The 8,094-nt window shown below is 45.1% G+C and overlaps 1 long non-coding RNA gene across 1 annotated transcript; it reads right to left on the bottom strand.

Annotated features, from left to right (window-relative positions):
• LOC109833614 lies at positions 1,537-3,772 on the bottom strand. The gene is made up of 2 exons (XR_002245279.1): positions 3,511-3,772; positions 1,537-2,025 (listed from the first exon to the last, which is right to left on the bottom strand). It is a non-coding gene; the product is annotated as an uncharacterized LOC109833614 (long non-coding RNA).

Raw genomic sequence — 8,094 nt, 5'->3', positions numbered from 1 at the left:
GGAATGATCCGACCCGCGCAAGCGCGGGACGGATCAATCCGACCCGCGCAAGCGCGGGTCGGATCAATCTGACCCGCGCAAGCGCGGGTCAGATGATTCCGACCCGCGCATGCGCGGGTCGGATGTTTCTGACCCGCGCAAGCGCGGGTCGGATTATTCCGACCCGCGCGAGCGCGGGTCGGATTGTCCTGCTGCGCAGTCTAAAGTTCCAAAACACGTTTTGACAGTTTTAAATTGGTTTTTTGGCTTTCAGGTCAAACCTATAAAAGTTAGGGCCAAAGCCAAATTCTCCTCTCGATTCCTTCCATGAACGAGAGGTTTATTTTCAATTCGAGCAATCAAATCTGTAAAAGTTAGGATTGTCTCCAACCTCACTTAGTCAAACCTGCAGATAGTTAGGACTAAGATCGAGTCATCTCTTTCGATAAACGAAAGACTTCCATCTTTTCCTTTTCAGCCAAACCTATAAAAGTTAGGGTCGAAATTGGAATTTCCCCTCAATAAATGAGGACTCTTTTCTTAGATCAAACAACCAATCCTATAAAAGTTAGGGTCGTTTGAATCTTTCCGATTCTCGGAGTGGAGATCCCACTCTTAGTTTCATCCTTCCGGATTCTGGGGGTGGAGATCCCACCTCGAGTTTTCTTTCCAACTAAAGACAGAATATAAAATTCTTCCTCTTCAGTGTTGAAAGATAGAATATAAAATTCTTCCTCTTTCTTTTTCGGGTTTGTCTTTACCCTGAGAAAAGACGTAATTCTCAAATCCGCACACTTTATGCCCGGGGAATTTTATCTCGATTCCTAAATAGAGATAAGCCTACGCCTAACACGCGTTGCCGGTTTAGTCTTTCACCGAATGAAAAAGATACCAGAATATAAGTCTGGGGACTTTTATCCTGAATCCTAAGTAGGGATGAGTCAGCGTCTAACAAGCGTTGCCGGGTGCCATATTCCTGTAAGAAATGGCGAAGTCTATGTATTCAAAGTCATAGCACCAAGTCTAAGTGAATTAATTCTCTTAGCGCAACGTTACATGTGAAACGGGTTTTAATAATTCACATGCTAGCCCGATTCAAACGGTAATCGGTAAAGGCACATCAAATCCGTTGAAGGCTAGGGGTTTGCCAAAAATCTTAAGTCTACGTCTAACACACGTCGCCGGTTTAGTCTTTCACCGATTGAAAAAGACACCAGGGTTTAAGCCTGGGGAATTTACCTCGAAGCGTAAGAAGGGGTAAGTCAACGCCTAACACGCGTTGCCGTTTAGTCTACTCCCATGAGAAAGACGAAGCCTATGTATTCAAAGCCATAGCACCAAGTCTAAGTGAATTAATTCTCTTAGCACAACGTTATGTGCGGAACGGATTCAAAATAATCCGCACACTAGCCCGACTCAAACGGTAGTCGGTAAAGGCTCATCAAACCCGTTGAAGGCTGGGGGTTTGCCAAAAATCCCACAAGTATTATGGTTGATTATTCCATACGTAGTGGTTGATTATTCCATACGGAGTAAGACATCATAATAAATGAGACATAATGAATGAAAAAGACATATTTTCTATTAATAAAATTGAGTTTGCAGGTACAAGAGTTACAATCAATCTACATGAAGTTTGTGACTACAGGCTTGCTGTTCAAGTTTAGTCAATTCCTCTGTATAAGTTCGCTCAAGCTCACACTGCAATGCAACCTTGAAGGATTCCTCGGTGAGGGATAATGTTTTCGCAGCCTCTTGTTGGATCTTGGCTAACTTCTGTTTCGAGAGCTCCAATTTTCCGGATATCACAACTCGTGAACGCTCCAAGTCACCCTTCGCCATCCCCAAGATAGCCAAGGCCTCCATTTGATCCACCCGACTTTGTTGCGTTTGAATCTCAAGTCCAGCCGAAGCCCGAGTGTCGTGCCATGCTTGTAGACGAGATTCCATCCAAATGGCTGTGTACGTTGAGCTACCAGCAGTCTTCAACTCTTGTAACCGTCGGAATTCGCGCTCCAGCCGGTCCAAAGCGTCGACATAGCTAATCTGCAATAAAGATCAACAGCTCAGTCAGATCAAGAATCAAGATACATGAATCGAAGACTAAAAGGGAAATTGTGAATCTTTAATTGAAATTCTACAAAATGGAATTTTCCAATTAAGGTTCCAATTAAACCTATACGACATTCTCGGTTCAAGTTAAGTGTCACAGAGTCAAATATAAAGCCTCGATCGTGTCAACATGTGGATTCACAAGCTCAATCATATACAAGAACAGCTCGAATTCAAGGCATGCACGAGTTCAGTTACATATGAATTCGATAATACAAGAGCTCAGTTATATACAAATTCGGATTTGAATTATATACAAGAGTTCAACCATATGCAAGAGTTCAATCACATGTACAAATTCAAGACATATGAAGTTCTCGAGCCATATAGAAGTTGGGATTCAAGTTATTTCGACCACATACAAGTTTGGATTCAGTCACATCGAGTTCAATCATGTACAAGTTCGAACCATACAAGAGTGCAATCATGTACAAGGATTCACATATATACGAATTCAATCATATGCAAAGATTCGGCCATATACAAGCTTGAATTCAAAGCATACAAAAAATTCTCGGCCAATACTTAAGTTCAGGTGCAAGTCATCAACACAAACCAATACTTATGTACAAATCCGGATTCTGTTGTTGAGGAAGAAGATTCTGAAAGTTCAGGAGCTAATCTGAGTTCAGTGCATTGTCCAAGTCCATAGCGCAATGGTTATGGTTCAAATATTACATTGAGGGAAATATTGCTTTCATTTATCATAAATGGGTATGGGAGTCATGTGTGGGGTTCTTTGCCCTTATTTTCTACGTTGCGGCAGACCAAAGAATTGGACGAGTCAGTGCTAGATGGACTTGGTATTCTTCATCAAAGGAAGCAACACAAGAGGCTTATTACTACAAGCTTTGGTTGGTGAAGGCGCTGGTGAAGAGCAACCATTTTCTCCAGAAAACAATGTGGTTAAAGATTACATTGACACTAAGCTGGAGAGATATCTGCAAAAGCTTAAGGGTTGTTATGGGTTTTCATGTGGTTGTGATGTCTTCACTATCAGCAGAGACGTTATGGACCGGGGGAAAGAAAAGAATTCGGCTATGTTCAAATTATCATTGAACATCAACCATAAAAAAAAAATCAGTCAGGTACAAGTTTGAGACTCAAATCCATAATCATCAATCAAAGGAAGAATTCGGCTATGCATAGATTCCTGCCAGTGTCAACCTGGAGGATTCGGCCAACTTCTCAAACCTTACATCCAAGGTTCGGTTTTCCCTCAAGAGTGAAAAGTTAGGGTTTCAATCAACAAGTTATGCATGCAATCATGAAGGGAAACTCGGCCACACATTCAACCAACATCACTTTTCGGTTTTCTCCAAATTCAAAAGTTAGGGTTCAACCATCAAACCAAAGCCCATGATTTCAAAAGCAAAAGTTCAAAACTGAAATTAAATAAGTCATGAAGAGGAGACTTACCTAAGTTCTTGAAGCTTGAAAGGGGAAGAAGAGCTCAATTGGCCGAAACCCTAGATTGGGATTTTCTCCTTTGCTCGAATCCAAATAGGAAGAAGAGAGGAAGGAATCAGTGAAGAATTTAAAGGGGTTGAGGAGTTCTAATCTTGTTCGAATTCTTGAGGAAGAAGAGCTCTCAAAGGACCAGAGCTTGGAGAAGAAACCGAATTAAGAAGAAGAAGGAACTGGGACCGAACTTGAAGAAGGATGGAGAAAGAAAAATGGGGTTTTTTACCCCTTCTCCCAGGTTCCGACCCGCGTTCCGCGGGTCGGACTTGTGTCCGACCCGCGTGCTCGCGGGTCGGATCAATCCGACCCGCGATCACGCGGGTCGGATCCATCTGACCCGCGTGAACGCGGGTCAGACCCAGTTCAAGGCCCGTTTTTGCTATATTTTCGTCCGTTTTCGTCCGTTTTCGAAATTTTCGAAGCTTAACCTCATCTCCCGGACAATTTCACGGTGTTTTTGCTCATATTTGGAATGTTCAGAGTTCGACTTCATTTCCCGGATAATTGAGCGGCATTTTCAGTCAGATTGGGAATTTTCGGAGTTCAATTCCGTCTCCCAGATAATTGCGAGAAATTTTCGTCTATTTCCAGAATATTCGAGGCTCAATTTTATATTTTGGGTGATTTCGTGATTTTTCACCTATTTTGGAATATTCGGAACCCAATTTTATATTTTGGGTGATTTCGCGATATATTCGCCTTTTATCGGAATATTCGAAATCCGAACTCCAACGGGTACATGAGTCTAAACTGTTTCCCATTTTGACAGGAAGTTCCTAGAGAATATTACAGATGATAATTCTTAAGGATAACCTGGCAACCTCCGGCGGGTACATGAGGTTAAACTGATTCCCGAAACTCCCAGGAGTACACGAGTATAAACTGGTTCTCCTCAGGTTAACGCGAAACCCTAAGGTCAACGCCGGTCAACGCGTAGCCCTAGGTCAACGCCAGTCAACACGTTGCAATTGATCCAAAAGTCAACTCAATGACATATCAACAAAAAATCCACTCACCAATTCCGGTTCAAGGCTTCAATAACGGTCAGACGATAAACGCAGTACCGAGAAAATCTTAGCTATTCATCTCGTGCGCGCCGGTCAATGCGCGCACGTCAAATCATCTCGTGCGCGCCGGTCAACGCGCGCACGTCAAATCATTTCGTGCGCGTCGGTCAACGCGCGCACGTCAACCAACTCGTGCGCGCCAGTCAACGAGTGCACGTCAAATCACCTCGTGCGCGCCAGTCAACGCGTGCACGTCAATCAGCCCGCGGGGATCGATCAGCACGCGTATGTTAACCAACGCGCGTTCGACGATCGGTCTCGCGACGAAGCATACAAGTCAACAAATCGAACGAATACGCAACAAGAACAAGTCCCGGAAGAAAGAAACAAAAAAAAAAGGGAGAACGTCGGCGAACCCGCGCTAAGCGCAGGACGGAATGATCCGACCCGCGCAAGCGCGGGACGGATCAATCCGACCCGCGCAAGCGCGGGTCGGATGATTCCGACCCGCGCATGCGCGGGTCGGATGTTTCCGACCCGCGCGAGCGCGGGTCGGATTATTCCGACCCGCGCGAGCACGGGTCGGATGTTTCCGACCCGCGCGAGCGCGGGTCGGATTATTCCGACCCGCGCGAGCGCGGGTCAGATTGTTCTGCCGCGCAGTCTAATGTCCCAAACACGTTTTGACGGTTTTTAATTGGTTTTTTTGCAGGGTTTATCGGTTCCAGGGGTTCTTAACTGACTTGAGATCATCCTCAAACGTGGTTAGGCTGCTGTTGACTAAAGATAGAGCCAAATCCCTTGTTCTTATCCAAATAACCGCATTTTGAGGCCTATAAATATGAGCCAAAGGCCTCCATTTTCTGGATCTGGAATTTTATCAAGAGGACGAGGTGCTGCTGGATTGGAGAGTGAAGGAGCACGAAATTTCAGCAAAGGACAGCGAGATCCCGGTGAACTTCGGAGCAAAGGAGAAGCCGTTCGAAGGATCTGAAGCTCGTACGTCCGTTCCTTGAGATTAGGCTTTGTCTTAATCTCGAGAAGAGCCCTGAAATCGCTTTGTCGATTCCAGGACTTCAAGCAAATACCCCCTTGGTGAGGTAGAAGCTCTGCCCAATTTTCTGCAACCGGATCTGATTCGAGGTCGTCCACGGATTAACCCCGGCACCGGCGAAGAACCCACGCAAGCAAGAGCCGATAAACGGATCTTGCGTTTATTTTCAAGAAAGTTGTAATCTTTTGTTCTTTTGTTATTTGAATTCATTTGTAACGCTTAAAGTTTAATGAAATCAATGACTAAGGTGACTTTCGACGAAAACAGGCGGTCCCTGAAAGAGTTTCAGTTTTCGAAAGGCTCAGTGCCAAAACGCCAAAACCAAGGCCTAGGCATTTCCGACGAAGAAGAAGAGTAGTCGAAGATGGAGAATTTCCGAGGGTCACCACGAATATGACCAGCAAAGGGACGTCGACACAGGAGAATCCCGAGTCAATTCCGAAAGTACCCCGGCATGTAACCCGTCTGCAGTCCGGAGCCATCAGACGAGAAACTTATGGTAGGATTCGGACAAGACTTCCTTCAGAAGATGAAGAATCAGATGCCTGCTCTGCAGTCACATCGGATAATACAGTATCCAGCGATGGACAATCCCGCGAGTCGCTGATGATAAGCGCCGAACAAGTGGCCAAGATGCTCGAAGAAGCCATGGCTAAACAGCAGGAGAGCTTCAAGCACGAAATGCAGATGGCCATGCAGAGTATGAGAGAAATGCATGACCAGCAAATCCAAGCGCTGACAAACCAGCAAGGCGAGCCAAATCGTCGTAACCAGATTAATCTGGAAGATGAAGAAGCTCATAATGCTAATAATCCTCCCGTCAATGCAGGGGGTGGTAACGAGAATGCTGATGAAGACTCAGGTGAAAACCTGAAGATTAAAAATCTCGAGAGCAAAATCAATACGTTGATTTCCGCTCAAGAGATGAAGAAGACGGGCATTCCTTGTCCGTACCCACGAGAATGGGAATCAATCTCCTATCCGGCGAAGTTCAGTCTAATTAACTTCACGCTGTTTGATGGGAAGGGTTCACCCACGCAGCATTTGATTTACTTCCAATCGCACCTGGGTGTTATCTCTGGTAATGAGCCTCTGATGGTACGGTCCTTCATTGGCACTCTTCGTGGAGCCGCCTTCGATTGGTATCATCGCCTCAAGCCAGGAAGCGTGAATAGCTGGGACGACATGGAGACAAAATTCCTCGCTAATTTCTTCGATGATGACACCGAGATATCCATCGGAACGTTGCTCGATGAGAAACAAAAAGACGGGGAATTGGTCGACACCTTCGTCAAAAGGTTCCGGAACAAGGCGATGAACTGTCGGGACCCAATCACTGAGGAGTTCATTCTCCAGACTTGCCACAACAACCTTACACTGGACGTGTTGGAAGCAATGGGAACAGCACCGTCTGACACTTGGAAAGACTTGAAGGTGCGCGGTGAACAAGCCGAACGCTTCCTCCGAAGAAAGAAGGCCGAGAGGAACCTACCGACGGCTAATCCTCTGAACTCGAACTTTGCTTCTCGTGGTAAGGGCAAGGCACCTGCACCTGCTGTTGGTGCTAATCAAGCGTCACAACAGCAATCCCGAAGGCAGCAAAAGACTTCAGGTCCGAGACTCCAAAAAGAGTACTCTTTCAAGGACGAAGACGTTCCAGCCATCTTCGAATCCCTCCTTGGAGGCAACAAGATCAAGCTACCACCTATCACAAATCAGGAGGAAGCTGACAACACTACGGACCCAAAGTACTGTGCATACCACAGGAGGGTCGTTCATCCCACCAAGGATTGCTTTGCTCTCAAGAATAGCATCCAAACCTTGGTTGAAACCGGCGTCATATCGCTGGGATAGGCCAGGTTAGAATGGCGCTCCTCCAATAGGTGCATGAGGTTAAACTGCTCCTTTCTAGACTCCAAAGAGTATACGAGTATAAACTGTTTCTCAATCCTCCAATAGGTGCATGAGGTTAAACTGCTCCTTTCTACACTCCGATAAGTATAAGAGTATAAACTGCTCCTTTCTAGACTCCGACAAGTATAAGAGTATAAACTGCTTCTTAATCCTTCGACCGGTATAAGAGGTTAAACTGCTCCCTAATACTCCAACATGTATATGAGTCTAAACTATTTCTTTCACGGGAAGTTCGTGGAGAATTTTTATATGTAATATTCTTAAGGATAACTCGGTCATGTAACTGAGTACAATGTCGGACCGAGTTCCACAAGGGAAGCTGGGGGTGGATTATTCATATATCGGGAAGTTCCCGAAAGAATACCACGGGTGATATTCTTAGGGATAACCCAATCACTATAAAAGTGATAAGTAAAACATCCACATTTAAACTCTAAATGTCGGAATGTTTTCCATTATTGTTATCAAATTCACTAATTCTCATGAGTTATCTTGTTGAGACGAGATTCGGTCCTTTTGACAGATTAATCTTTTCTCACAAAAATCCCCCACTGATCAAGTCAA

This window comes from Asparagus officinalis, chromosome 3, assembly GCF_001876935.1.
Source record: "Asparagus officinalis chromosome 3, Aspof.V1, whole genome shotgun sequence".
NCBI lineage: Eukaryota > Viridiplantae > Streptophyta > Magnoliopsida > Asparagales > Asparagaceae > Asparagus > Asparagus officinalis.
The sequence above is the reverse complement of the archived record's forward strand: the minus strand, read 5'-3'. Positions and strand labels throughout refer to the sequence as shown.